Source organism: Panicum virgatum, chromosome 8N, assembly GCF_016808335.1.
Source record: "Panicum virgatum strain AP13 chromosome 8N, P.virgatum_v5, whole genome shotgun sequence".
NCBI lineage: Eukaryota > Viridiplantae > Streptophyta > Magnoliopsida > Poales > Poaceae > Panicum > Panicum virgatum.
The window spans coordinates 46894772-46903094 of NC_053152.1; the positions used below are offsets into that span (position 1 = coordinate 46894772).

At 45.3% G+C, this 8323-nt stretch overlaps 1 long non-coding RNA gene across 7 annotated transcripts; it reads right to left on the reverse strand.

Annotated features, from left to right (window-relative positions):
* Nucleotides 1-2673: 2673 nt before the first annotated feature.
* Nucleotides 2674-6207, reverse strand: LOC120685484. Of its 7 annotated transcripts, none has more exons than XR_005679580.1 (3): nucleotides 5656-6193; nucleotides 3105-5528; nucleotides 2674-3001 (listed from the first exon to the last, which is right to left on the reverse strand). It is a non-coding gene; the product is annotated as an uncharacterized LOC120685484 (long non-coding RNA). The 7 variants fall into 7 exon arrangements; XR_005679579.1 differs by having other exon boundaries at nucleotides 2674-3005; XR_005679582.1 differs by having other exon boundaries at nucleotides 3151-5528; nucleotides 5656-6192.
* Nucleotides 6208-8323: the final 2116 nt, after the last annotated feature.

The window sequence follows — 8323 nt, forward strand, 5'->3', positions numbered from 1 at the left end:
ACCGGAGCTCAGGCCGGGCGGCAGCTATGGCGTCCACTCCTGGATCGAGGGCGCAAGCGGCGACGGAAGGCGGGTTTCTTGGTTTGCGCCACAAAACCAAGGAGGCGGACGGCGGTTGAAGACGCCAAGTCGTGGAGGCACGGGCGTCGGTTTCGGGACTGACGGAGGCGACGGGCGTCGACGGCGTCTAGGGCCTCGCTGCGGGCGGGGAGGTGACGGGCGTCGGGCGGCGTCTAGGGCCGTCAGAAGGCCGAGGCAGGAACGGCGTCTAGGGTCACGGCGTGGAGGCGGGAATCTTCCTGCGCATGGAGTTTTGGCGGTTTTCTCAAAACCGGCCACCTACCCGGGTTTCGCGGACCCTCCAAAACGGCGGACCAGAGCTTCATCCACACGGCGGCATCGCGGAGAAGACTTCGACTCGAAGAAAGAACCTCGACCGTTGGATGAGTCCTTGTATCTTTTTCCGGTTTTGCCCCTACGGGCTTTCTAGTGTTTAATTGAGTCTAGGGGTAGTTTAGTCTTTTGGGGTGAGAGTTGTTGGGGTTAAAACCCCCTCACCCCCTCCCTCTCTCGCTCCTTTTTCCCGGGCGCACGGACAGCACGCCGCCCCTCCCTGGTGCCCTTCTCTTCTCTCTATTTCTCCCACTCCTCTCTAGAATTAGGACTTTAGGGATGGATTGTTGAGATTTTTGTACTGAGATTGATCGGGAAAGGAGGCCCAATCCTCCTTGTGCCCTCCGGGGTTTTGGATTCATTTCAATCTCATACGATTTGTGCTTTGGTTTGATTGAAATTCGATTTTCCTTTGTCGATTCTCGAACTCAAGATGACGGGTTGTTTCTTGACGATTTTGTGACTCCTTGGGGTGTTCCTAATCCATCTTGCCTAGCCCTAAAACCTTCGGATTCATGAGCTCCTTCGAATTGAAGTTTTGGCGTTCTTGAGAAAACCCCAATCTTGCTTAGGATTTCATCGATTTCTCCCAAACCATGGAGTAATTCGTCGATTCCTTCTGTGGACGTGTTCACAAGTCCCTTGTGATAATGCCTGCAAAATTTGGTGAGATTTGGACTTGATTTGGCCACTCGATCATCGATTTCTTGGAAGAACGCGGGCTGAAAAACGTTTCTGGACAGAGTTCTTCCGAGCACCGGTTAAACCGACGCTTGTGCTCATTGGCGTCGGTTCAACCAGTGAGTGGGTTTCTCACGTTAGGGTTTTCTGCTTGTCGTCTGGTTGCACCGGTGTTTTTTCTCCCAAGTGCATCGGTTCAACCGGCGAGTGTCTTTTTGCTGCTATTTTGCCCGTTTGACCGGCGTATAGGCTTTGGTGGACGTCGGTTCAACCGGAGGGTGTTCGGTTCAGTTTTGTTGTCTCTCTGGACAACTGCACCGGCGTTTAAATTGGATTTTGCCGGTTCATCCGGTGTGTAACGTCGGTTGAACCGACGCAGTTCAAACCATTGTGTCGGATCAACCGGTGTTTGCTTCTCTCGTGCTGCCGGCTCTGCTCGTCGGTTGAACCGACGCCATTCAAACACAAGCGTCGGATCAACCGGTGAGGTATACTGTGCATTGTTTCATCTGCTTCTTCTCGCTGTTTGTTTCCGCGCCAATTCTGGTTTGTCCTAGGATTGTTTTGTGTTAGTGTAGCTCCTCTATAGCTACTCTACACTTCACCTAGGACTCAAGGGTTGGGTGTGTTCTTGGGATCTTAAGCCGAGCTTTCAATTGCGATAAATTTCGATCAGCTCCCATTCACCCCCCTCTGGTCGCCTTTTCGGTCCCTCAGTTGTGCAAGAGGATTTATTTGAGATGCAGTAATGGAGGAGCATATTGGATCATTTGGCTTGTATTTGGAATTAATGAGAAGAATTCACGACCTGTTTCACGGTCTATCATTCTACATACATCATACAAAGCGGCTGCACATGTTCCTACACTGGTGTGTTTTAAACTTATTACATGGTAGTAGAGGATTCAGACTCAGTTACAAAATCTCTTGGAATCTGATCGAGGCTATTGTATCATGTTGCAAGTCGGCTGTGCGTACCATTTCAAAATTAAACTTTTCTCACCCCTTGATCGTGACCTTTCTTTTCAATGCAAAAAGAGAACAAAATGAGTACACCTTTCTTTGAAATGCTCAATTTGATCGAGTCCAATTTTGCATATGCCAGTTATGTATGGTACTTCAAAAGTTCCGTATCAGAGAGTTGTGTGTGCAGTAGTACTACTACCCTTGCAGCCATGAGATTGACAACTTGTTGCCTGAGTACAGCCATGGTACGACAATGGGATCTGACACGTTGTGGATGCTTTTCTGAGCTTGCTGTTGGCTCTGCACTTCTGGAATTTTCGTTTCTGTGGAAGGGAAGAAACTAAGAGCGGAACAATTGTCATGCTCTTCTTTGTGAGATACAAAAATATTATGCTTTTCTCCTTGCCCATTGTCCACACCACACAAAGACACAAAGATCGATTCAAAGGAGAAATGCATGACAAAACGAGGTGAAGCTGACGAGACCATATGCCCTGCATGCACCCCCGCTGCTCTGTATCTCTCACTCTCTCTATATGAACTAGAACATTTGGCGCGCGTTGCGCGCCCTACCATATAAATAGACGAAAAGAAGTAAATATTAGACAATGAAAGCACTGAACAACAGATGAATGCCACAGTGAAAGCCTAACAATATGAATGGATTTGTATTTTAACAAAGATAGGAGCTTATACATGAAAAGGCATTATGTAACTGATACCATAAATCACTTACTAATACAAGGTCGATAATTTTACTATAAGCAGCATAAGTTCATGCACAAGCAATTACAGGTTATCTTAACTATGCCTTCGACTCATTTCAGGAAAAAACTATGCCTTGAACAATACATAAACCACAACAGTAATGCCACAGTATGGTGTAGCTGAATAATCCATAAAAAATTATTGAGTCGGAATGAATCTCAGCTCCAATTCTCCATTCTTGTGACTAAGCATCCTTCCTTCCATTATAAAAGGAAACCATCAGAAGCATGACTATTTAGTACTGGAATAAGGACTACTAAACAATTTTTTATTCAGACTTAGGTTCTGACAATAACCTATCTGATGCTGATAAGAAAAAGAGCTTGTGCATGGGAGGCCAACCTCTTCCTTGCTCTTCTGTGGCTTGGTCGTAGAGGAAAAAAAATAACTTATGGAAAACATTTATAATAATAAGACTATAAGAGCATATCTTCCTGCTTCTGTCAAGGGAATGGATATGGGAAGTGTTAATACATCTATTTGTCGACCAGCTTAGTTTAGGACCACTTCTCTAATTTCATTCTGATAATATTGTACTGTCTAAACTTCAGCATTCTGAATAACGAAGTTGCAGGTAACTACATAAGTCTACTGCTCATATCCATAGTCTACAATGCAAGTGAAAGTAAGAATTTTGTATACACCTGAGCAATGATAATTAGGCCTCCTATAAGCTAACCTTGGTGGCTTGATGCAGGTACTGATAAATTAGAAAACCTACATAGGTCCAAAAGTCAATGTGTAGTCACAAACCCAGCAGTAAAATGCATGAGGATCACATTATGGGCAGTCTGCACATTCTCCTATTACGTTTTTTAAATCTGAAAAATGATAGGCAATTAATAATGATGAAATAAGTCCTGTTGCAGGTTGTATTCAAGCCAAACAGAGACTATTTTTGTAAGCAGCATTCAAGGCAAATTGAGAGAATATCTTGGGATCTCAACCATACCAAGCCTCTTAAACCTGATGGATAGCCTTCTCGGCTTCTTTCCACAATCAAAAGTAAACAACAGGAATAACAATTTATGAAGTAAAAAAAGTTTAGCACGCTCCAAAAAAAAAACTAACCATAGCGTAGCAGTAGGAAGCCCAATCAGTAAAAGGTCTGCATTAATGTGGTAGCATGGGGGGAAAACAGACTGAACTAAAAAAGCAATGTCTACTGCTCTACCTTATGTCCTTATCACATAAATGTACAATACTTGCACCAAAAAATAAAAGGTCATGTATTAGACGGAGAATGACATACCTTAAATCACCTGCAAGTTCATTAGCATGCAAGATGTTTGAAAGCTTTGACTGCCCATATACTCCTCCAAATCTACCTGCAGACCACGAGGTTTGGATATCAATAGTCAATAAATTCCTTTCTTGCAAACTAATGCTTCGGCTCATTAAGATTATCTATGCCTAGTTTGGGTGTTGAACTTATTATCAAGCATACTAAATTCAAGCTCATCAGGAAAGTATACCCCCTTTTAATGGAAGAGAATTACCAAGCACAGACCAAAAGGCAGCAACAATATTACCTTGGGAAATTACACAGCTTTATTGGATTAAAAAAAAGGAAGCGCATGCAAGCAGTAGATGGCCTGCTGGGTAAAGAAATTACACTAAGGCTAATATACACAATGAATAAAAATTCAGATGACATTACGACAAAAGAAACATTTCACACCAATAAAAGAAAAATAACCGGCGCACAGGAAGGCTGGCAGCCATTTCCTTTAAACATGTGACTAACCCATTTCGACAACAAATAAGTTTTCAGTGGCCTATCCAAAATTAAGAAACTTTTTATATGATAGAACTTCAGAGGAAAAAGAGGAGGCTGAGCAAGCAAGCAGTGGAGAGCTGTTTTCCCAGATCACGTCGTCATGATAACTTGCTGCTGATTTCTGAACGCAAACATGACATAGCCTCACAGGATGGTGATAGAAATAATGAATATTGGATCCGGTTGTTTATATTGGTAATGAATCAGAGGGGTGGAAGTCTCACTCACCAATTCTGTACCTCTCGCTCTGAGGATTCGCTGAATTATCCGGAGATTTTGGGGCACCGGGTGTTCTCCTCCACAAAACGCAAGGGGTGTTCTCCTGCACAAAACATTTTCTACTACAGTTAAAACCTTGTTTTATTTCTATAGATGATTGATGATTCAGTAAGAAAAAAAGGGCAATTGCACATACCTCTGGTCTTACGTCTAGAACTGGTGCAGAGTGTTTTAATTCTATAGATGATTGATGATTCAATAAGAAAAAAAAGGGCAATTGCACATACATCTGGTCTTACCTCTAGAACTGGTGCAGAGTGTTTTAATTCTATAGATGATTGGTGATTCAGTAAGAAAAAAAAGGGCAATTGCACATACCTCTGGTCTTACCTCTAGAACTGGTGCAGAGTCTAATACATCCTCCAATTATCTCAGTATAGACACAACAATAGTTCAGGTTAGCAAAACAACCCAAATAGAAAATCTCCCTGCTAAATGTATGGAGAACCTTGGAACATTTTGTACTAACAGTAGCTTATTTTAATTCTATACACAATTGATGAGTAAGAGAAAAAGGACAGGTTCACAAACCTACTGGTGCAATGTACGAAGCTAAAGGAAGGAGGAAGGGGAGCACTACCTTAATTCACGCAAGGATATGGCTAAGCTGATTGGCACGAGCAGTTCTTCCTTCTTCAGCATAGCAGCGTGTCCATCCTTCCTATCCAGATCAGCGAGGAGGCGTGGAGGTTAGAACCATCAAATCTGGAGGGGAGGGGCTGGCAGGCCGCTGCCCCGCCGCTGCACCAGCGCCAGCGGAGGAGGGGGGTGAGGGAGAGAAGGGGCACCTGCACCGGAAGACAAGGTGGGGGTGCCACGCCGGCCCTGCAGCCGCGGCCCCCGCTGCCCGCCCAGCCGCGGCTCTCGCCGGATCCGGAGGGGAGGAGCCGTCGCTCCACGAGGCAGCCCGGCCGGCACCGCCGGTGCTGCGAGCCGCGCCCTCGCCGGACCCCGGAGGGGAGGAGCCGCCGCTCCACGAGGCAGCCAGGCCGGCGCTGCCGGTGCTGCGAGCCTCGCCCTTGCCGGATCCCGGAGGGGAGGAGCGCCACAGTGAGGGGGGGGGGGGGTGGGGAGGGGCGGTGCCCACGGTGAGAGCGGGGCTGTCCTGCTCGCCCAAGCACCGGCATCGGCCGGCCAGCGCTGCCGGATCTGGATCCCCCCTTCCTCCAAGCCACACCCCACCGCCAGATCCAGAGCTTCTAGGAGCGGGCGACGGTGGTGAACAGGAGGAGCGGCGGCGGGGAGGGACGACGGAGGCAGGCGGAGAGCGAGAAGGGGAGGAGAGGCGGCGGCGTGGACGCAGAGAGCAGAGAGGGAGAGAGAGAGAGGGCGGAGGTGGGGAGCAGGAGAGGGGAGTTGGGAGGAGAGCGAGGAGGTTGCGGGAGGGCGTTTTCGCAAAGGTGCATTGCGGGGATGTTTGTAAAATTAAAATTTTCAAGGAGGACCTATATGAACAATATTAGAACATGATTTCTGATCATTTTGAATGTGTTGCACTGAGTTGCGATTTATAAAAAACTGGAGCGTATTTTTGCAAAATAACCAGAACGCGCCCTGGTCGACACGCGTCCAGTTTGGCCCGTGGAATGCGGGCGTGCGAGCAAACAGGAGCAGGTGTTAACAATTCTGATGTCTGAATGTGCTTTCATTTTCATCATCTAGTATCCTCATGATTCATCCTCTTTTTGATTCCAGTGGAGTTTTGGAGAAAATCAAATTAAATCTATGCATGTGGTTTGATGCAGATTATTTTAATTCTTGCTCCTGGAGAGTTGCTGCCTTTGGAGCCTTGGAATAGGTCTCTACCTTGTCTGGCTCCTGGCCGCTGTTGCCATCCAAGTTAGCGTTCGTTCATGCACGAACATGAACCACCGCTATTTTCACCGCCGGTTTTTAAAGGACCGGCGGTGAAAATGTTTCACCATTGGCGCTTGAACAGTTAGGCTCAGTGCGTATAGGGCCGGCGGTGAAAATTATTTACATTGCCAGCCCTAAATCGGCAGTGAAAATAGATTTAGGGCAAGCGGTGAAAATAATTATGTAGTAGTGAGACAAATTAAACTACCGCTGGATCCGGGCTCATACCATCTGCCAAAATGCAACAAAAGGCAATCGATTAAATTAAAGGAGATGGCAAAAGAATAAGAAGAATCCTAAAGAAAATCCGATTTATATGTCAAGTCACGTTGCCATTGGATATCCACTACGCTTACCCAAATCCATACCCGTTTTATTTGGGTAGGGTATGGGTTACCCATCTGAACTTGGATATGGGTAGGGTATACATGGATAATACTTGTTTTACCCACGTACCCGTTAATCAATTATTCTTTTCTGTTCTCATGTGTTCCACTGTTTTCCTACCTTCTGTGGCTTGACGTGTGGCCCATATATCTTCAGTGGCTTAACATGTCACGCACATGTAGGTCTAGTCACACACTGATTTGCACAGAGTAGCTGCCAGTTATATTGAGTTATCTCCAACAAATTTCAGCCAACTTCGTTAAAATTTATAGTGTGAACATGAGGTTTTATTTCCAGGGTCCGACTCTTGACGTAGAGCGGCCCACGTGTAGGTCTATCCATATTGCTTTGCAGAGAGTAGCTGCAAGTAATATTGAGTCATCTCCAACGAATTTCAATCAATTTCGATAAAATTTTATAATATGAATGCAGGGTTTTATTTTCAAGGCCCGACTCTTGATGTGGGGCCCACGTATAGGTTTAGCCACACTGCTTTGCAAAAGGTAGCTACAAATTATACTGAATCATCTCCAACAAATTTCAATCAATTTTAATAAAATTTTATAGTGTGAACGCGAGATTTTATTTTTAAGATCCAACTCTTGACGTGGGGTCCATTTCAACCCACCCACTAGCAGACCTATTGCCTACACATTGGATTTTCCATACCCATTGGGCAATTATTCCACTCATTTGGGGATGGATTAATTGGGGATGGGTAATTAATGGCTGTGGGTGTGGGTGATCCATTCCCTCCCCCAACGGCATCTTGATCGAATTTCCAGTCAGAAGTTCAAAGGTGTTCTTATTTTTGCGTAGATCAGATATGAACATATGGAAGACACTACTTTAGCTCGACAGTCTATCTTTGTCCACCCTGCACTGTTTCTCTCCTGTGTTTCTCCTACCGTTAGTCTTTTATTTGGACTCTTGCCACCTTTACTTGTACTCCAATAAACACTGCTAGCTTGTATTTGGCCTCCTTGAAAATAAAGTCTAAAATTTAATTTGGAAGAAATACAAAGAAAGCTGGTGGAGCAAAATCATCTCATTGGTCGCTGCCAATGAATGTGTTTCTCTCCTTTGGTCACAATTTGAATGCTGCAATGTGCGCCTCTTTTTTGCATCAATTTTTTATCAGCAGTTTTTTTTCGATGGTCAACGGAAGGGGAGAGAGTTCCCCACCTGATTCATTACCATGGCCCCATAACG